General features: G+C 40.7%; 1 long non-coding RNA gene across 2 annotated transcripts in view; it reads left to right on the forward strand.

Moving 5' to 3' along the window:
* Positions 1–22381, forward strand: part of LOC145515355 (uncharacterized) — a 150536-nt gene that overhangs the window by 105291 nt on the left and 22864 nt on the right. For both annotated transcript variants that reach the window (XR_014060856.1, XR_014060858.1), the window contains one exon: positions 12908–12997. This is a non-coding gene — a long non-coding RNA (uncharacterized LOC145515355). The remainder of the gene's footprint in view (positions 1–12907; positions 12998–22381) is intronic.

Below are 22381 nucleotides of genomic sequence, written 5' to 3' on the forward strand. Positions count from 1 at the left end.
TTATTGAGGAATCTTAAGTGGTTTTGTTGATGCAGGTTATATTTATTGACATTTACAGAGGTAGAAATTTAAAATATTTATCAGCTATTCTATAGGAACAATAATATACCTATTATATGTTAACTTAAGAAACACATTTGCATAAAAAGGACTATATTTTCAAAGAATGTAATACATAAAGTGGCTTTTTTTCTTCTTTTTGCAAATCTCCTTCATGTGTGGATCAGACAGTGGCTTTCTCATATCTGTTCTTGGATTCGATGTGTTGCAATATGCTGTACTGGAAGTATATTTGGTAGGAGCTTCATACAGTTATGTTTTTGGAAAAAGGATTATTTTCACAGCTGTTTTGGATAACTGTTAATAATCTTTGATACTTCAACAAAGCTTAGCAAATGGTAGTTTCTTAAAGGTTAGTGCAATGTAGAATGGGAGGCCTTATCTATGCAATGTTCGTGTTTTGTGAAATTGAATTGATTGCTCTATCTTGCACTTTCAATATATCTTTATTCATGCATCATTTGGTAATTTTCCTACATTGGTTATTTGGAAGATAGAAGTTCACTAGTCAAGCAAATCTTCCAAATGTTGATTGATTTCATTTAAAAAATCACATTTATTAATCACTAACCTCATCAAAAATTCTCTAAGTACTGGAAAGCTCTCAGACTCTTAACAGCAGATACAAGTTTTTCAATATTCTTATTGTTTCTTGGAAGTTCCAATTTTACCATAGATGACAAATGCTAATGATTATTTCTCTGTATTTAAAAAAAAATTTTTTTTTAGATTTTTAATATGGACCATTTTTAAAGCCCTGTACTGAATTTGTTACAATATTCCTCCTGTTTTACGCTTTGGTTTTCTGGCTATGAAGCATGTGGGCTCTTAGCACCCCAACCAGTGACTGAACCCACACTCACTGTATTGGAAGGTGAAGTCTTAACCACTGGACTGCCAGGGAAGTCCCTGTTTCTCTTCATGACCCCGTGGACTGTAGCCCGCCAGGCTCCTCTGTCCATAGAATTCTCCAGGCAAGAATCCTGGAGTGGTTACCATTCCCTTCTCTGGGGGAATCTTTCCGACCCAGGGATTGAACCCCAGTTTCCTGCATTGCAGTCAGATTCTTTACCATCTGAACCACCAGGAAGGCCCCATTTTCAAGAAAATGTCTGCCGAACACACAAATATAAAGAATCATAGTATTATGGTTAGTCATTCTTTCAAGTAAAAATGGTGTTCCACAGAACAACCAGATAGTTCAGCTCTGGTTCAAATAATCACCCGGGGGCTTTTCCTTAAAATGACCAATGTCCTTCAGTTTGTACCAGAAGTGCTGTAAGCATATGGCCCATTTTGTCACACTGAATAGTAAAAGGTCTTGTACTCTGAGATCAGAATTTAACACTACTACTACTTCTTTCCTGTCCTTCATCAAGGGCAGTCTAAAGTTTCTCTTTAGTGAGAAATTGGTATCTTTTTTTTTCTCCCCCTGCAAGTATGTGGGGTTGAAGATTATGACTGCCAGGAGAGTTTGGTGCTCTTCCTAGATTTATGTTAGTCATCAGCAGTTTTATCCACCATTGCTACTGCATCCTCACTGCAAATGTCAACATAGTTGGTCTAGGATAAAACATTAGATATTAAAAATTATTTAACACTTCGACTATTTTGGTGTCACTTGTGCTTGCTGCCAAGCGCTCATGTAGAACATCTTTGATCATTAGTTAGTGATAATACCAGACAAATGCAAGCAAAATTACAACTCTAGCTATAGGTTTATCTGTAAGAAAACAAAAGTGCAATTCTGCACATGTGACACTAACTCATTTTTCATGTGTACGGCGAAATAATTTGTCAAGCTACTGTAGTCCTGGAAAGTGGCTGTGTCCTAATTTCTTTAACTTTTCATCCAACAGGTATTCAGCAAATGTCTAACATGGAAACTTTATTAAAGCCTCAATGGAAATTCCCTGATGGTCCAGTAGTTAAGACTTCACAGGCTTCCACTGCAAAGGATGTGGGTTTGATTCCTGGTCAGGGAACTAAGATTCCACAGGCTGGGTGGTGATACCAATAAATAAATAAATGCTATTATGTTCATTTCTCCAGCCAATGCCTGGGACATTAAATCTCAAATGATGCTACCTTTTAACTGACATTAAAGTGCCACTCACCAATGTTATGCTGCATAATACACAATAAGTTAGGTGGTAAATTATTATCATTTCTAAAACTGAATAAAAAATTTGTTGTTGAGTCACTGAGTCACGTTTGACTCTTTTTCAACCCCATGGATCTGTAACCCAGCAAGCTCCTCTGTCCATGGAATTCTCCAGGAAAGAATATTAGAGAGGGTTGCCATTTTCTTCTCCAGGGAATCTTCCTGGCCCAGGGACTGAACCTGCATCTCTGCAGGCATATTCTTTACTATTGAACCACCTGGAAGGCCTGAAGAAAAGATAGCTCCCATTATATTTTTGCTATTTGTTTACATCCCCGCCCCCAGTTTCTTCTCTTCCATGAATCAAAGAACTTTTTGATACGTCAGTTTTGTCTTTTTCAGCATTTTAGGAGTAGACAGTACAGCTGTGTAAGTAAGTCTTACTCCCCCTTTTTAAAGCCAACAATCTATCCAAAAATACATGGAAAACATTTAAAAATATTTTTCTTTGTTGTAGAATAAAATATTAGATTCCAAAATAATGTTTAGATAAAACATGGAGATTAAAAATTAAAATTTTTTTGCAGAAGAAGACAAACATTATGTTCATTTTTTCTTGTATTTCCGCATGCGTGTGAAAAAAAGTTTGAAATTTAAAAATAACAATTTGGACTTCCCTGGTGGCCCATGGTTAAGAATCTGCCTCCCAATACAAGGGACATAGATTTGATTCCTGGTTGGGAAAATAAGACTCCACATGCCATGGTTCACCTAAGCCTGTGCAACACAACTAGAGAAACCCTCACACTGCAATGAAGAGCCCATCTGCCAAAGACCCAGTGCAGCCAAAAAAAACCCCCCAAAACCAGTTTGTTTGAGGATGACAGAGGATGAGATGGATGAGATGGTTAGATAAAATCATGAACTCAATGGACATGAACATGTGCAAACTCCAGGAGATAGTGGAGGACAGAGAAGCCTGGTGTGCTGCCGTCCATGGGGTCAAAAGGGTTGGACATGACTTAGCGACTGTACAACCACAAAGGAGCTAACATGGCTTGTAGCTAGTATAACTGAAGATAACTAGGAAACTATCAGTAGAAGTCTTGAGAACTGAGCTGATCTCACATGCTTATATACTAAACTCAGAACTTACAAACATTCTGAAAACCCCAAGAATAAACAAACTAGCCATCAGAGCAATGGCAGCCTTCCACATCATATAGCTTGAGAAAAGTTTCTGTATGTATTTGTGAAACAATAAGACTGAAAAGGGTGAATAACATCTTAGTGATATGCTGCTGCTGCTGCTGCTGCTAAGTCACTTCAGTCGTGTCGGACTCTGTGCAACCTGACCCCATAGACGGCAGCCCACCAGGCTCCTCTGTCCATGGGATTCTCCAGGCAAGAATACTGGAGTGGCTTGCCATTTCCTTCTCCATTAGTGATATGAGGACAATAATTTTGACATCGGGAATTCCCTCGAAGAACTATTGGCTGTTTGAAAACTGCAAGATAAGAGAGAACTGAACTAATATCACAGGAAAGAAAGAAAAAACTTCACTATTCAGGGCTTTTTTTTTTTTTCCAATCTTTAAATGAGAAGGATAAGGGAGACTTGAGGCTTCTACTTGGTCAGCTGTAGCTTATCTGGGTAGGCAAGCAAAGAGGAATTGGGAGATAACTACTCCAGCCAGTAATAGAGGATAATTCAACTGGAGTGTATCTTGTTCTGTGATTCTAAGTTGACTCTTATAGAAGATGTTTGGCCTGGGTACCAATCTCATGGAGTGCTGTTGTTGTTGTTCAGTCACTAAGTCATGTCCAGTTCTTTGTGACCCCGTGGACTACAGCAAGCCATTATCTGTCTTTCACTATCTACCAGAGTTTGCTCAAACTCATGTCATTGAGTTAGTGATGCCATCCAACCATCTGATCCTCTGTCACCACTTCTCCTGCCCTCAATCTTTCCCAGCATCGGGGTCTTTTCCAGTGTGTCGGCTCTTTGCATCAGGTGGCCAAAGTATTGGAGCTTTAGCTTCAGCATCAGTCCTTCCAATGAATATTCAGGGTTGATTTCCTTTAGGATAGACTGATATCCTTCCAGTCCAAGGGACTCTCAAGAGTTTTTTGCCACACCACACTTTGAATACTTTTTGCCATGAAGAAGTTCATACTCTTGATAGAGAAATAAAGATCTGGGCAACCAGATGGAACAATGCTATAATCCCCCGCCCTCTCCCCACCACCCCCAGCCATGGCTCAGTGGTAAAGAATCTGCCTGCCAATGCAGGAGATACAGGTTCAATCCCTGGGTTGGAAATATCCCCTGGAGGCAGGCAGGACAACCCACTCCAGTATTCTTGCCTGGGAAATCCCATGGACAGAGGCGCCTGGCGGGCTACAGTCCATAGGATCGCAAAGAGTTGGACATGATTGATTGACTGAGCATGCGCATATTAATCTGAATAAAAGATGAAGGTGAAAGTGATTAACTCTGTTTTTTATGGTCACATTCCATTTTTCCAAATATGAATTCACCATTTTTGTAGTGTTTTGTGGGTACAGGTATGTTTGTCAGATAGAGGAAAGGATGACCTCTTAACTAAGAGTTTTACTTCTGGTTCTTGTAATCTGAGCACTATCTCATTACAGCTCATTAACATACTTCCAAACCACCTGCTCTACACTAGCAGCACCCCTGAATACTTGGACAACTTTACTTGCAGCAGCGGATAAACAGTCACTAATCAGTGTTCCTGGTGCATCTATCAGGCAGCCTGCAAACTATTGGGTGCTTTGGAAGATAACAAGTATGTCCTTGTCCTCAAATAGCTTAACATTTGAACAAGAAAAATGCATTTCAAATACTGCCCCCAGTAGAATAGAGTGTACATTAAATATCAGATGAATGGTATAGACATTAAGTACTAGGCCAGTTCAGAGGAGGGAAGGATGTTTTCCAGCTGGTGTGATCCAGCTGTTGTGATTATTCAGCAGGAAGATGCCCTGGGGGATGGTAGCTGGGACTGTTTTCTGGGGCCTTTACTGCTGACTTAGCCATTCCAAGAGGAAGAAAACCGATTCCAGCGAAAAAGCCCCAGTCTGACTTCCTCTTTTCTAGAGAAGTGTTGGCAAGTGGACCATCTATTGTAATTCAGTGACCAATAGCTTGACACAACTGTCACAGATTGTCCTGGGCTTTATTTATTTATTTATTTTTGACTTCTCCTGGATGTGAATGAGATTCTTTCATAAGCTGCAAAAATTCCTTAAGATCACAAAGTACCACGCTGCTGTCTAGCTCTGCACTTTTAGTTATGTACTTGGAAAAAGTTTGGATTCTCATAATTTATTTGTAATTCACGACAATGTGAAGTGAGATCTGCGTTTGAATTCCAGTTTTGTCATTTGCCAGATGTGTAATCTTGGAGAAGTCAATCTCTCTGGTTCTTCGTTTCACCCCTCCTCCCATCCCCTGCCCACCCCTCCATTGCTGCTTTTAATCCTGTGCATGTAAGAGTTAGGGGTCTTCCCTGGTGGCTCAGTGGTAGAGAATCTGCCTGCCAATGCAGGAAACATAAGAGACATGGATTCAATCCCTGGGTCAGAAAGATCACCTGCAGTAGGAAATGGCAACCCGCTCCAGTGTTCTTGCCTGGGAAATCCCATGGACAGAGAAGCCTGGTGGTTTACAGTCCATGGAGTGCCAAAGAGTTGCACATGACTGAGCACTCACACATGTTGTGTTAAATAAGATCACACATGATTGATTTATCCAATAATTACTATTCAGCTTAATAAGATCCAGGATCTCGACCTTTTTTTTTCTTTTTTTTAAAAATCAGATTATTCTTTCTGTTTCTAGTTTCCCTTTGGATACAGGTTTCATACTATTATCTCCAAAATAATTATCTCAAGAAGGGAGACAACCAAACCTTGACTAAGGGCACCTAAAATAAGAGCTGCACTTTTAAATACTCATAGGGAGACACCCTCCCTAAATTTAAAGTCTGTCATGGCTGTGCTACGGTATAGAGATGGCTTTGTGAAAGCTTATCCAATTGAAAATAACCATTTATTCCTTCTTTAACATTCTTCCTTTAATTATACAGATCTCAGTTTTGAATTATTTTCCTTCTTTGTGAAGAATTAAAAGAATACTTTATTTTTTAGAGCAGATTTAAGTCTATAACAAAATTGTGAGAAATGTACACAGATTTCCCATATATCCCCTGACCCTAGACAAGTATAGCATCCCCGTTGCCCACATCTTCCACCAGAGTGGCACATTTGTTACAACTGATGAACCTACACTGACATATCATTATTATACAAAGTCTTTAGTTAACATCAGGGTTTATTCTTGGTTTTGGACATTCTATGGGTTTTGTGCATGTTCAGCTGCTAAGTCGTGTCTGACTCTTTGGGACCCCGTGAACTGTAGCCCGCCAGGTTCTTCTGTCCATGGGATTTCCCAGGCAAGAATACTGGAGTGGGTCTCCATGTCCTTTTTCAGGGGATCTTCCCAACCCAGGGATCGAACCCACGTCTCCTGCGTTGGCAGGTGGATTCTTTACCACTGAGTCACCTGGGAAGTCCAGCTCCACTATGGGCTTTATACATTATACAATCCCATTATCTATGGGTTTAAACAACTGTATAATGACATGTGTCTATTATTATTGTAGTGTCATGCAGAATAGTTTCACTGCCTTAAGAATCCTTTATCCTCCACCTATTGATCCTTTTCCCAGTCTCCAACCCTTGATAACTACTGATCTTTTTACTGTCTCCATAGTCTTGTCTTTTTCAGAATGTTATATAGTTGGAATCATACAATATGTAACCTTTTCAAGTTGGCTTCTTTCACTTAGAAATATGCATTTAAAGTTTCTCCATGCCTTTTCATGGCTTGATAGCTCACTTCTTTTTAGCACTGAATAATATTCCATTGTCTGGATGTACCACACTTCCTCTGTTTACCTACTGAAGGACATCTTGGTTGCTTAGAGTTTTGGCAATCATGAATAAAGCTGCTATAGACATATGTGTGTGGGTTTTTGTGTGAACAAGTTTTCAGCTTCTTTGGATGAAAACCAAGTAGTGCAATTACTGGATTGTATGATAAAAGTATGTTTAATTTTGTAAGATACTGCCAGATTTTCTGTCAAAGAGTCTGTACCATTTTGCATTCCTGCCAGCAATGAATGAGAGTTCCTGTTTTCCACATCCTCACTAGCGTTTGGTGTTGTCAGTGTTCTATATTTTGGCCATTTCTAATAAGTCTGTCCTGGGATCTCATTGTAGTAAGTTGCAATTCTCTAGTGACATATGATGTGGAGAACTTCTTTTAATACTTCTTGCAGGATAGGTCTGCTAGCAATGGGTTTCCTCAGTTTTTGTTTACTAGAGAAAGTCTTTATTTTTCTTTCACTTTTAAAGGATAACTTTTATGGATACAGAATGTTCTTTTTTTTTCAGTCCTTGAATATTTCACCCCACCTTCTTGATTGCATGGTTTTTGATGATAAATCCATTGTAATCCTTATCCTTGTCCTTTTATAGGTAAAGTGTCTCCCCTCATCTTGTTTCTTTAAAGATTTTGTTTTTATCTTTGGCTTACTGTAGTTTGAATATAATATGCCTAGGTGTATATATATATAATATGGGCTTCCCAGGTGGCTCAGTGGGTAAAGAATCTGTTTGCAATGCAGGAAATGGAGTTCAATCCCTGGGTTGGGAAGATTCCCTGGAGAAGGGCATGGTAACCCTCTCCAGTATTCTTGCTGGAGAATCCCATGGACAGAGGAGCCTGGTGGGCTGCATTCCATAGGGTCACAAAAAGTCAGACACGACTGAAGTGACTGAGCACACACGTGTATATAAATAATTGATATTTATCCTGCTTAGTGTTCTCTGAGGATCACATGGGTTAATGTCTCATTGATGTTGGGAAACACTCAACTAACAACTACTTCAAGTATTTCTTCTACTTCAATTTCCCTGTCTTCTGGTATTCCCATTATATATTACATTTTAAAAATTGTCCCCTGATTTTTGGGTGTTCTGTTCTTATGTTTTTTGTTCTTTTTGTCTCTCAGAGAAAGAGTTTGAAAAGTTTCTATCTGACCTATCTTCAAGTTCTCTGACTGTTTCTTTGGCCATATTCAATCTACCAATGAGACTACAGAAAGCATTCTTCATTTCTGTCTAGCTATTTTTGATTTCTACCTTTTCCTTTAGATGCTTTCTTAGGGTTTCCACCTCTGTGTTTACATTATCCATCTATTCTTGTATTTTTTTCACTTTTGCCTTCAATCTTTTGACATATTAACAATAGCTATTTTAAATTCCCTGCCTGGTAACTCCAAAATTGTTGTAATATCTGAGTCTGATACTTATTCTGTGTCTACAAGCTTCTTTCTTGCTTTTTAGCATGACATAATTGTTTTGTTGAAAGCTGAACATGATGTATCAGGTAATAGAATTTGAAGTATATAGATCTTTGGTTTGAGATTCTCTGTTTCTATGTTAATCTGGCTAGGAGTTGGGCTATATTTAATACTGTGGCAGATGTAGGTTCTGGAGGCTTTTAACACCCCTCATTGTCCTTGTTTTCATCTCCCTTGTTGTCTTTGGGCTTTCCTAAGAACTCCTCTTCAGATAGTCTCCACCTGGAATTTTGTACAGCTGGAAAATTCTTAAAGAGATGGGAATACCAGACCACCTGACCTGCCTCTTGAGAAACCTGTATGCAGGTCAGGAAGCAACAGTTAGAACTGGACATGGAACAACAGACTGGTTCCAAATCAGGAAAGGAGTATGGTCAAGGCTGTATATTGTCACCATACTTATTTAACTTATATGCAGAGTACATCATGAGAAATGCTGGGCTGGATGAAGCACAAGCTGGAATCAAGATTGCCAGGAAAAATATCAATAACCTCAGATATGCAGATGACACCACCCTTATGGCTGAAAGCTAAGAAGAACTAAAGAGTCTCTTGATGAAAGTGAAAGAGGAGAGTGAAAAAGTTGGCTTAAAACTCAGCATTCAAAAAACTAAGATCATGGTATCCGGTCTCATCACTTCATGGCAAATAGATGGGGAAACAATGGAAACAGTGACAGACTTTATTTTCTTGGGCTCCAAAATCACTGCAGATGGTGACTGAAGCCATGATATTAAAAGATGCTTGCTCCTTGGAAGAGAAGCAATGAGAAACCTAGACAGCATATTAAAAAGCAGAGACATTACTTTGCCAACAAATGCCCAAATAGTCAAAGCTATGGTTTTTCCAGTAGTCATGTATGGATGTGAGAGTTGGACCATAAAGGAGGCTGCATGCCGAAGAATTGATGCCTTTAATCTGTGGTGTTGGAGAAGACTCTTGAGAGTCCCTTGGACTGCAAGGAGATCAAACCAGTCAATCCTAAAGGAAATCAACCCTGAATATTCATTGGAAGGACTGATGCTGAAGCTGAAGCTCCAATACTTTGGCCACCTGGTGTGATGAGCTGACTCATTAGAAAATTGCTGGATAAGATTGAGGGCAGGAGGAGAAGGGGATAACAGAGGATGAGATGGTTGGATGGCATCACGGACTCGATGGATGGGAGTTTGAGCAAGCTCTGGGAGTTGGTGATGGACAGGAAAGCCTGGCGTGCTGCAATCCATGGAGTCACAAAGAGTTGGACACAACCGAGCAACTGAGCAACTGAACAACAAAAACAACAAGAATCCACTGTTGTTATAGTAGAGTCCTATTAGAGTCCTATTGGTATGATGCTAAGTTTTGAGGGAGGAGAAGCATTCAAAATCTTATGATTAAATCTGAGTCTTTTAGTGGATTTGTGAGCTGTACATTTAGTGGAGTGTGTTTCTGAGCTGTGACCTTTGAAAGTGTTTCTTAGCCCCCACCCCCTGCACTTTTGTTTTTTCTCTTCACTTTTTAGGTGAGACAGAGGGCTGAATTTGAGAAATGCAGTCTCCCCAGGTGGGATAAAGCTCTGAAAAAGATTTTCCTCCAGAGAACAGGCCTTTGTTATAAAGATGGCTCAGGGTACATTTCATAATGGTTACTTTTCCTCTCCTTTTGCTGCAGCCAGAAAGGGGTGTTTCTTGGCTCTTCAGTGTAAGAAACTGGTGGAATCCCTGGAGGTAAAAACTGATGAAAGCATACAGGTCCTTCTAAGACTGTGTTCCCAGGAGTTTATCACTCAAGCTAGTGCACACTCAGCCTTGGGCAATTCATCCAAATTACCATTTAAGTGTTGCTACCAGTTTTGGCTCCAGTAGGTTCAGCTCCAGGATCTTGGCAATGAGGATCTGAATTTCCCTGTTTCTCCAGATTTCAGGCACTGAAGACTTACACTTTGACTTTTGTATTTAAATAGACTCTCCAAGTTAGCTGGATTTTGCATGTGTCCTTCTCACATGCAAATTAACCTTGGCTCTAAAATTACATTTGGTTTTCAAGCTTTTTGTTTAGGTTTCTTTTAGGGAGGCACAGGGTACAGAAGGAAAAATGAGCTTTGCTTTATATTTTGTATCTAATGAATTCTTCAGCTTCTATTTCTTGGGCTTATAGAAACAAGGTTTTTTTTTATCATTACAGAGGAGCACTCTGAAAAATATAATAATAATTCCTTAGTTTAATAAATATAATTCCTTAGTTTATGTAATTCTTAGTCTATGTTTGAGATTGAAAAAAAAAACAGGAAGAAAGCTTTTGTGGCTTCAGACTTTTTTTTCCCCAATAGGAAATCAGAGCATTTGGTGTTAAAAGCTCTCCATTTATTCTGCTATTTTCCTCTCTTTTCTTTCATGGAATGGACTTATTTGAGAGTGTGTAAGTGACTAGAAAGTGAAAAGTGGAAGAGTTATTTGCTCATTTGTGTCTGACTCTTTGCGACCCCATGGACTTTAGCTCACCAGTCTCCTCTGTCCATGGAATTCTCCAGGCAAGAATGCTGGAGGGGATTGCCATATCCTCCTCCAGGGGATCTTTCTGACGCAGGTCTTGAACTCGTGTCTCCAGCACTGCAGGCAGATTCTTTACCTGTCTGAGCCACCAGGGAAGCCCATGTAAGTGACTGGACTTATTACCTAATCTGGATAGAAGGAAGAGAATTGGCCTTCTCTGCTCAGGTCAGTGCTGGCTCATGAGACCTGGAAGATTTCACGTCTCTTCCCTCAGGCCATGAGGACATGTGTGTTGCAGCTGCATTTGTTAACCTGTATGGTCGTCCTTCAGGAAATAGCCACACATCTACCACCATTGTGTATGGTATAGCTTAGAAAGTGAATTGTTTAAGAACACTTTAAAGATATAAATAATATTTTTGCTTCTTTATATTACAAAAACTGGAAAATAGAGATAAATAACAAGTCATTTTATTTCACAATTAATTTCCCCCTTTATGTGTTTCCTTCCTTTTTTTTTTTCTTATACATGTTTTTCATATAACTACAGTCACAGTTAATGTAACTACACAATGTAGTTAATGTGACTATAGAATAGTAAACTTTTAGTCCTTCTGATATGTGGGGTTTTTCCACCCACAACACCAAGAAATTCTTCAACACCAGCTGGGTGGTCAATTCTGACACTGTCTACCCTGAGATAGCATCAGATTCCACAGGTTAAGGGCTCAGTCCCACAAGACTGCCCTCCGCTTTGGATGCCAATCACAAGTTCAGGCTGTTACCTGTGTTTCTGACAGACTGGCTATAGATCAGAGGTTCCCATGACCCCCTCCTTGGGTTCAATTGATTTGCCAGAGCAGCTCACAGAACTCAGGAGGATAGTTTACTCACTGTTAGGGGAAACATATTGACTGAAATCACCCACTCTGGCTAGGCACTATTTGTGTGAGTTATTTTATGACAGGAAGTCCTGGTAAGGAACATGGAACTAAAAAGCTACCAACTGGAGAATTCAGAAAAGGTTAAAAGGAGATGCCACGGGTCCTACCACCTCCCAGTATCCTTGCTGGCATCCATCGTGACTGAGCAATGTGTGGGCCAAGCCAGAAAGGGCCTTGAGTCAGAATGATTGGCCAGAGACCACCTGGAAATGAATCCCATCACCATAAAACCCATGACTGCAAGCCACAGGGCAGAGCAATCCTCCTGGGTTCCCTCTGCTGCTCTCTGCCCAGGCGCCCCTTCCCAATAAAGTCTCTTGCTTTGTCAGCACATGCATCTCCTTGGATAATTCATTTCTAAGTGTTAGACAAAAACCCACACTCAGGCTGTGGAAGGGGTCTCCCTTTCTGCACCACCACTAGATTACCAGTTTATGACAAAAGATATTAAAGGATAAGAATCAACAGCCAGATAAAGAGACACTTATGAAGATCCTGGAACAAAGGAGCTTCTGTCTTTCCCCATGGGGTTTGGGGACGCAACATGGTGGCGTTTGAACATACTCACGTTCACCAACCTGGAAACTCTTTGTACCGTCTTTTTAGGTTTTTAATGGAGGCCTCATTACACAGACTTGATTGATTAAAATCACTGGCGATTGATTCAAACTCCAGCCCCTCTGCCCTGCCTGGAGCTCAGAGGATGGGATTGAAATTCCCAAGCCTGTATTCATGGTTGGTTCCCCTGGCAACCAGTCATCCAAACCCCTTCTTTAGGGGACTTCTTTTTTTCTTTAAATTTTTGATGTGGACCATATTTAAAGTTTTTATTGAATTTGTTACAATATTGCTTCTGTTTTATGATTCTAGATTTTTTTCTTTTGTTGACTCCTCCTCGACCAGGGATTGAACCAGCACCCCCTGCATTGGAAGGGGAAGTTGTAATCACTGGACCACCAGGTAAGTCCCTGAGGGATTTCTAAAAGTCATCTCATTAACATAAGCTCAGCTGTGGTTGAAAAGTACTTGCTATGAATAACAAGACACATTATTTCAGGAAGCCACTTGAACTGAGGACAAAAGACCAAATATTATAATAAAAGATGCCCCTTCACTCTTTCATTTTTAAAATTGAACTGTAGTAGATTTTACAATGTTGTGTTAGTTTCAAGTGTACAGCGAAGTGATTTACTGATACACACACACACACGCACACATATATATATATATATCTCCACTTTTTCCAGATTCTTTCCCCTTACAGATTATCAAAAAATATTGGATATAATTCCAAGTGTTTTAGGAACTGTGAGCTAGGAACCATGTACAAAGACAAAAATATGTATTTATAACTTATATAATATTGTATATCAGCTAAGTTCAGTTCAGTCGCTCAGTCGTGTTCGACTCTTGGTGACCCCATGAACCGCAGCACGCCAGGCCTCCCTGTCCATCACTAACTCCCAGAGTCCACCCAAACCCATGTCCATTGAGTCAGTGATGCCATCCAACCATCTCATCCTCTGTCGTCCCCTTCTCCTCCTGCCCTCAATCTTTCCCAGCATCATGGTCTTTTAAATGAGTCAGCTCTTTGCATCAGGTGGCCAAAGTATTGGGGTTTCAGCTTCAATATCAGTCCTTCCAATGAATACCCAGGACTGATCTCCTTTAGGATGGACTGGTTGCATCTCCTTGCAGTCCAAGGGACTCTCAAGAGTCTTCTCCAACACCACAGTTCAAAAGCTTCAATTCTTTGGTGCTCACCTTTCTTTATAGTCCAACTCTCACATCCATACATGACCACTGGAAAAACCATAGCCTTGACTAGACAGACCTTTGTTGGCAAAGTAATGTCTCTGCTTTTTAATATGCTGTCTAGGTTGGTCATAACTTTCCTTCCAAGGAGTAAGTGTCTTTTAATTTCATGGCTGCAATCACCATCTGCAGTGATTCTGGAGCCCAGAAAAATAAAGTCAGCCACTGTTTCCCCATCTATTTGCCATGAAGTGGTGGGACTGGATGCCATGATCCTAGTTTTCTGAATGTTGAGCTTTAAGCCAACTTTTTCACTCTCCTCTTTCACTTTCATCAAGAGGCTCTTTAGTTCTTTGCTTTCTGCCAAAAGGATGGTGTCATCTGTACATCTAAGGTTATTGATATTTCTGCCGGCAATCTTGATTCCAGCTTGTGCTTCATCCAGCCCAGCATTTCTCATGATGTACTCTGCATATAAGCTAAATAAGCAGGGTGACAATATACAGCCTTGACCATACTCCTTTCCTGATTTGGAACCAGTCTGTTGTTCCATGTCCAGTTCTAACTGTTGCTTTCTGACCTGCATACACGTTTCTCAAGAGGCAGGTCAGGTGATCTGGTATTCCCATCTCTTTCAGAATTTTCCATAGTTTATTGTGATCCATACAGTCAAAGGCTTTGGCATAGTCAATAAAGCAGAAATAGATGTTTTTCTGGAACTCTCTTGCTTTTTCGATGACCCAGCAGATGTTGGCAATTTGATCTCTGGTTCCTCTACCTTTTCTAAAACCAGCTTGAACATCTGGAAGTTCACGGTTCACGTATTGCTGAAGCCTGGCTTGGAGAATTTTGAGCATTACTTTACTAGCATGTGAGATGAGTGCAATTGTTTTAAACTTAGAATTATATTCCTAGTTTATATTTTATAAACTTTTATTTAAAAATTAAATTAAAAAAGTAAAATAGGAACTTTCCTGGAGGTCCAGTGGTTAGGACTTGGCCTTCCGATGCAGGGGTTTCAGTTTCAAACCCTGCTAGGGGAGCTAAGATTCCACATGCCCTGTGGCCAAAAAAACCAAAACATAAAGCAGAAGCAGAATTCAATAAAGACTTCAAAAATGGTCCATATTAAACAATAAAATAAAAAAGTAAATTTACAACCTCTTAAAATATATTTATTATAAATTGCAATATCACATACACACATAGTTAATGTTAAGAAGTTCAGTTCAGTTCAATCACTCAGTTGTGTCTGACTCTTTGCGATCCCATGAACTGCAGCACGCCAGGCCTCCCTGTCCATCACTAACTTCCTAAGTCCACCCAAACCCATGTCCATTGAGTCAGTGATGCCATCCAGCCACCTCATCCTCTGTCGTCCCCTTCTCCTCCTGCCCTCAATCTTTCCCAGCATCAGGGTCTTTTCAAATGAGTCAGCTCTTCACATCAGGTGGCCAAAGTATTGGAGTTTCAGCCTCAACATCAGTCCTTCCAATGAACAACCAGGACTGATCTCCTTTAGGATGGACTGGTTGGATCTCCTTGCAGTCCAAGGGACTCTCAAGAGTCTTCTCCAACACCACAGTTCAAAAGCATCCAGTCTTTTGTGCTCAGCTTTCTTTATAATCCAACTCTCACATCAATACATGACCACTGTTTGAAAAACCATAGCCTTGACTAGATAGACCTTTGTTGGGAAAGTAATGTCTTTGCTTTTTAATATGCTATCTAGGTTGGTCATAACTTTCCTTCCAAGGAGTAAGCGTCTTTTAATTTCATGGCTGCAGTCACCATCTGCAGTGATTTTGGAGCCCAGAAAAATAAAGTCAGCCACTGTTTCCATTGTTTAAGCAGGGTACAATTTGTCATGGCAGGCAAGAAGGTACTGGGCAACTATCTGACCTCCACTCTCAATATGTGTACTCACAGTGGGGCCAGAGGGTTCAGGGGATTTGACTCAAAGGTATTTGTTTGTTTCAAAGTCATATTTTCTGATGGCAGTTAGGGGAGATGAGATTAGAAAGGGTTAACAGATGGTTTGCAGTTAGTGCCTTCAGGAACCTTGCTGACTTTTGTACAGTAAAATAATACAGTTCTAATTTGGGAGAGAATTTTGCTACTGTGACACTAATACAGCCCCAGGCTATTAGAGGATTAGATGAGCCCAAAGTTTTATGAGCCGTCAGCTGTGGCACTGGAGGGTGATTCAGCATGTCGGTTGCTGGGAGCAGAGCTGTTAATTGGAATGGGAGAGAGAGGAGCCCTGGTTTGGCAGATCAGGTTTAAATGGGTGGATTGTATGACAGGAGAGTTTTTCTGTTCTCTTTTGGCTTTGGTTCAGTGCTTATAACCAGACTGTCCTGCTTCCAGCTGGACATTACTTGTCTTGAAATGCCATTTTTTTTTTGGTCAGTTTGTAGCTCCAGATTTCATAAGGGCTTGGGTAAGTGTGAGGGGCAATATAGCTGACTTTCACTATCTGACTCTGATTTCTCTGGAATTGTATTTTACTTTCCAGCTCATTTCATTCTGCTATCAGCATTGTCCTATGCTCCTTCCATCCTAACAATAGAGCAGGCATTGCGGCAAGTTTATTTTCAGTACAGTTCAATTCAGCAAGTGTTTATTCGGTTCCTAATTACGTGATAGGGCTTCCCTGGTGGCTCAGATGGTAAAGAATCTGCCTGCAATGTGGGAGACCTGGGTTCAATCCCTGGGTTGGGAAAATCCTCTGGAGGAGGGCATGTCAACCCATTCCAGTATTCATGCCTGGAGAAACCCCATGGACAAAGGAGCATGGCGAGTTACAGTCCGTAGGGTCACAAAGAGTCAGACATGACTGAGTGACTAATACTAACTAAATAATTAGGTGGTAGGAACAGAGATATGGTGGCCGAAGACCTGAATTTAGGAACTACTTTTACTACTTAGGTAACTTGTAAGTTTGATTAGGTTCTATTTGTTTATTTTTACTTTTATTTCTACAGCCTTGAGAGACTGACCTAAGAAAACATTGCTATGATTTATGTCAGAGAATATTTTACATATGTTCTCTTCTAGGAGTTTTATGGTGTCATTTTTTTTTTTTTTGTCATGTAGCATGTGGGATCTTAGTTGCCCACCTAGGGATAGAACCTGTACTCCCTGCCTTGGAAGCACAGAGTCTTAACCACTGGAATGCCAGGGAAGTCCCAGTATCATGTCTTATGTTTAAGGTTTTAAGCCATTTTAAGTTTATTTTTATGTGTGGTATGAGGGTGTTTTCTAACTTCATTGACTTACATGCAGCTGGCCAGCTTCCCTAACACCACTTGCTTCAGAGACTTTGCATATTCTTGCTTCAGAGACTTTGCATATTCTTGCTTCCTTTGTCAAAGATTAATTGATTGTAGGCATGTAGGTTTATTTCTGGGCTCTCTAGCCTGTTCCATTGATTCATATGTCTGTTTTGTGTCAGTATCATGCTGTTTTGGGCTTCCTTTGTGGCTCAGATGATAAAGAATCTGCCTGTAATGGAGGAGACCTGGGTTCAATCCCTGGGTTGGGAAGATTCCCTGGAGAAAGGAAAGGCTACCCACTCCAGTGTTCTGGCCTAGAGAATCCCATGGACTGTATAGTCTATGGGGTCGCAAAGAGTGGGACACACCTGAGCAAATTTCACATCACATCACATCATCATCTGTTTTGATTACTGTAGCTTTGTAGTATTGTAAAGTCCAGGAGGATTATGCCTCCAGTTTTGCTCTTTTTCCTCATGATTGCTTTATCAATTCTGGATCTTTTGTGGTTCCATATAAATTTCAGCATTATTTTTTCTATTTCTTTGAAAAATGTCATGGGTAAATTGATAGGAATTGCATTAAATCTCTAGATTGCTTTGGGTAGTATGGCCATTTTAGCACATTAATTCTTCCAATCCAAGAACATGGGATATTTTTTCATTTTTTTTTGAGTAATCTTCGATTTCCTTGATCAATGTTCTATAGTTTTCAGCATACAACTCTTTCATCTCCTTGGTCAGGTTTATTTCTGAGTATTTTATTTTTTGATGCAATTTTAAAAGGATTTTTAAAAACTTTCTGATATTTGACTGTTAGTTTTGAGAAATACAACAGATTTCTATATGTAATAACTCATTTTTCTGATGGCTAATTCTTACATTTGTTACTGTTGCTGATTTTTCCATTTTTGACAAAATCTATTGACTTCTTATAAACTTAGGACTTCCCTGGTGACTCAGATGGTAGACAATCTGCCTATAATGCCAGAGGCCTGGGTTCAATCCCTGACTTGGGAAGATCCTCTGGAGAAGGGCATGGCAACCCACTCTAGTGTTCTTGTCTGAAGAGTTCCATGGACAGATGAGCTTGGCAGGCTGTAATCCATGGGCCTGCAAAGAGTCAGACACACACACACACACACACACACACACACACACACACACACACACACACACACACACACACACACATACATACTGCTCCATCAGGACTGAAAACCTGATGCACAGCAGCTACAAGGCACAGGCCTATTTCAGTAGAAAACAATATTACAGGAAGTTTACTAAGTATTTGTCCTACTGCAATGAAGAGGTCTTATGATGTAAGCACTCCCAGGAGCCCCCTTTGGTTCCAGTGTACACACTCATTCAGGACAACACACTGTGGACAGGTCCTCAGCCAATTATGTGCTGCCCATCATGTCCTTCCTGACTTGCTTTTAGGACCCAGATGACCCTCTCATCCCCCATGAAGCCTTCCTGACTTGCAGTTCACATTCCATTTCTCTTTCTGGTTCTAACTAACCAGGGTGCTGATCCCTGGGCTTCCCTGAAATATTCTCTCACCTTTCTGTCTAGTGTGATGTATTCACCGTTTCTATGTTTAGCACTTTTGCCCTACACTAATGGTGGGTACTTTTGGGTGATGGTGGAGCTGAATTCCATTTGTTTATATCCTCTATTCTGTCCAGAGTGTCTTCTTACACATACAGACACACACTCACAAAAACCCTCCCATTACCTCAACCAGCAGTTATCAGATTATGAACAAATAATGACTGAGGGGAATATTAATATCATATGTATATAGTTCTTTGTAAAAAAAAAAAAAGCATTTTCACATGACTTGTGCATCAATTTTCATGACAACTGCGGAGGAGGATGTGTTTTACCTTTCTTTGTTTAAAAAAGATTTTGGTTTTAATAGGGACCGTTTTTAAAGTCTTTGTTGAGTTTGTTACAATATTGCTCATGTTTTTGCTTTTTGGCCGTGAAGCAGGTACGATCTTAGCTCCCTGACCAGGGATAGACCCTGCATCCTCTGCACTGGAAGGTGATGTCTTAACCACTGGCCTACCAGGGAAGTCCCTGCTTTACCGTTTTGATAACTGAAAATGTGGAGGTTCAGAGAGGTGAGATATCATACAGGACTGGCAGCCAGACTTTTCTTTTTGACAGTCAGATACTCTTTATTTTGGACACAAATATTCATAGCAGTTTTATCTGTAATAGGCCCAAACTGGAAACAACCAAGATATCTAACCTTCTGAAGATGAGTGGATAAGCAAACGGTGGTAATCCATACAATAGAGTAGTACCCTGCTATGAAAAGAAGCAAATGGCTGGTGCACACAACATGGATAAATCTCAAAATAATTATACAGAACACAAAAAATCAGACAAAAATAGAGTGCATCCTGTAGGGTTCTACTTCTGTAAAACTCTAGGAAATGCATAAAGAATTCACCTGTCAATGCAGGAGATGCAGGTTTGAACCCTGGGTCGTTGGAAAGATACTCCAGAGAAGGGAATGGCAACACACTCCAGTATTCTTGCCTGGGAAACCCATGGACAGAGGAGGTTGGTGGGCTACCATCCATGAGGTGGCAAGAGTGAGAAACAACTTAGTGACTAAACCACTACCACACCGCTACCTAGGAAATGCAAATGAACGTATAGTAACAGCAGATCCTGTGGCTGCTTGGGGATGGAAGTGAGAGTCAGACACTTTTTGCCATACGCTACAGCCCACTCTCTCACGAAAGGAGGGCTGGCAGACCCTCATCTCCATCAGCTCACAGAGGGGTGGCTCACCCCTGGCAACACACAAGTAGGTAAGCAGAGCTGTGACCTGACAAAGCTGGCAGAGCCCAGGTGTCCAGTCTCCCAGGCTCCTTAGACCCCACTTCCTCTCAGACGAATGCCGGATTGTTTTGTCATAAAAATACAAGTGCAGCCATAAAACATGTCTTTGTGGGGAGAAAAGTTCCCAGGCCTAGGAATGTGTGTGTGTAAATGTGAGACAAGCTAAGACAGGTGTTCCTAACCCTCCCCCAAACCCGGGGGCCAGGGTGGCCAGGTGTGAGCTCACACTAACCTATGACATGAGGGGAACCCTGAAAGGCCGGTGGCATTTGATACCCTCCATATCGGGCATAGAACAGTTTCCCAAAAGCTTTGCATTCCCTGAGTCAAGAGCTCTATTTTTTTTTTTCCCCAAAAACATGTGTATTTCAGCAGAAATTTAATCCCTAGGGTTCCAACTCCTTCACACTTACATCAGTTAAAATGCCTTTCTGACGAGACATGCGATCCTTCAGGAGCCTTAGGAGACTAAGCTCAGCTTGGTAGCCCTTCTTGTTTCTTGACCTTAAACCAAAAAAGAGGAAGTCACGTTTCACTTTCCAGATGATCTTGACAAAGTCTTCCCTTCAGATTGTCCTGGATTGAATCCCTTGCTCTCATGGATTCTTTTGGCCACGTTGTCCTATTGCTTTGCCTGATGGAAGCAGCTCTCAGACCCTGGGCTGTGGCTGGCAGGCTGTGTCCCTGAGTTCCAGCCCCCAGTGTGAGGAGGGACAAGAACCCAAGGCTCTCAACACCTGTCCTCTAATGTCTTTCTTGATTTTGACCTCCAGAATATCTGTTTATTTTTTGTTGAAGTATAGTTACCTTACCATGCTGTGTTAGTTTCTGTTGTACAACAAAGTGAATCAGCTATACGTTTACATATAAATTCTCTTTTTAGGATTTCCTTCCCATTTAGATCACCAACCTTCAGAATATTTTATATAACTACAGTGTGCTAAGTTGCTTCAGTCATGTCTGACTGCATCCCTATGGTCTGTAACTTGCCAGGCTCCTCTGTCCATGGGATTCTCCAGGCAAGAATACTGGAATGGGTTGCCATGCCCTCCTCCAGAGGATCTTCCTGACCCAGGGATCCAACCGGTGTCTCTTATGTCTCCTGCACTGGCAGGCGAATTCTTTACCACTAGCGCCACCTAGGAAGCCCATGTAACCTCTAGACTTCAGTATATATGTCTGGTTCCTAAAAAGTTGAATCTGTTTTTGCCTATTTTGGTGTTCTGAGAACTAATACCAAGTGATGCTGTTGATTTAGCTTCCGATGCAGTTGCTTTCTTTCTAACCCAGTCTAACCTCTCCATATCTCTTCTGTTTGTATTAATAACCTCCATCTCTTGTTGGTATCCAGTTCTCCATTCCTTTTAGAAAGTTTCAAGAAAGGATCTACACTTGGTCATTGGTCACTCAGTGTGAGCTTCAGCCAATCAGGACCTCCGATTGGGGCATTTGTGGTGTTTGTCTTATCTCTGAAGGTGGAATGGAGAGACTTCAAGGAAGAAGGATAAAAGCAAGGAAACTCCACTCACTGGGATGTTATTTTGTGCCATATATTGTGCTAGATTCTATTACATAACTTTACTTATAAAATACTTCTCTTCCTCCTTCCCCTTTTTACATATAAGGACACTAAAGCTTAGAGATGTTAAATAATTTGTCCCCAGTCCTCAAGTCCTGACTTTTATCTGCAGGATTCTTTCCACTGTACCATCAGCTAGAAGGGGAGGATTTTGAGGGTGATCAGGTCAGGAGGGAGGCGCTTCTCTGTGTCCTTGGATCAGTTGTGAGACGCTGACCTCTACTGGAGCACAAAGCATTTGAACACGAAAAGGGAGAAATTATTTTCTTAGCCGCAAGCAATCTTTTCTCACATTTTGGAGAGGAGTCTATTTAACACAGGTATGCCAGATGCCTTCTGCTTATGAAATACTGGCCTAAATGGAAAGGTAAAGCAAATATAAATCAATGGGCATGTGTAAGTAACAGTAGGAACACAATGTAAGTGTCCTACATTGGATGTGGCCAGCTTCACCAGGGGCCTATTTCCAAATAGCAAAAGACAACATTCTCTTCCCGAGAGACTGGAGGACTTTGGTCTAAACAAGGAACAGCCCTTCTTTAGGTATATCCTGCTCATATCATGCTCCGTGTTTTATAATATGCACATCTCCATTCTGTGTCATTATTTTTGTCCCCTTGTTCACTTTTTTTTTTCATGCAACATTGGTTCTTTAAATAACCACATTCTCTGAGAGTCACATAAAATGGGTTTGAGACACAGAGAGCTAACTCTTATGAATGTTTTATTTACTTATCTGTCATTCTTATCAGTGGCCTTCTCCCCTGTCTCTGGTTACCTTTTTCACTTAGCTGGCCAACTGAAAATTAGATGAAGGATGGAAATAAATTGGCAGATTGCCTTTAGCTGGTAGACAAGGGTTCTT

Source organism: Giraffa tippelskirchi, chromosome 1 (assembly GCF_054371585.1).
Source record: "Giraffa tippelskirchi isolate mGirTip1 chromosome 1, T2T-mGirTip1v1.2.pri, whole genome shotgun sequence".
NCBI lineage: Eukaryota > Metazoa > Chordata > Mammalia > Artiodactyla > Giraffidae > Giraffa > Giraffa tippelskirchi.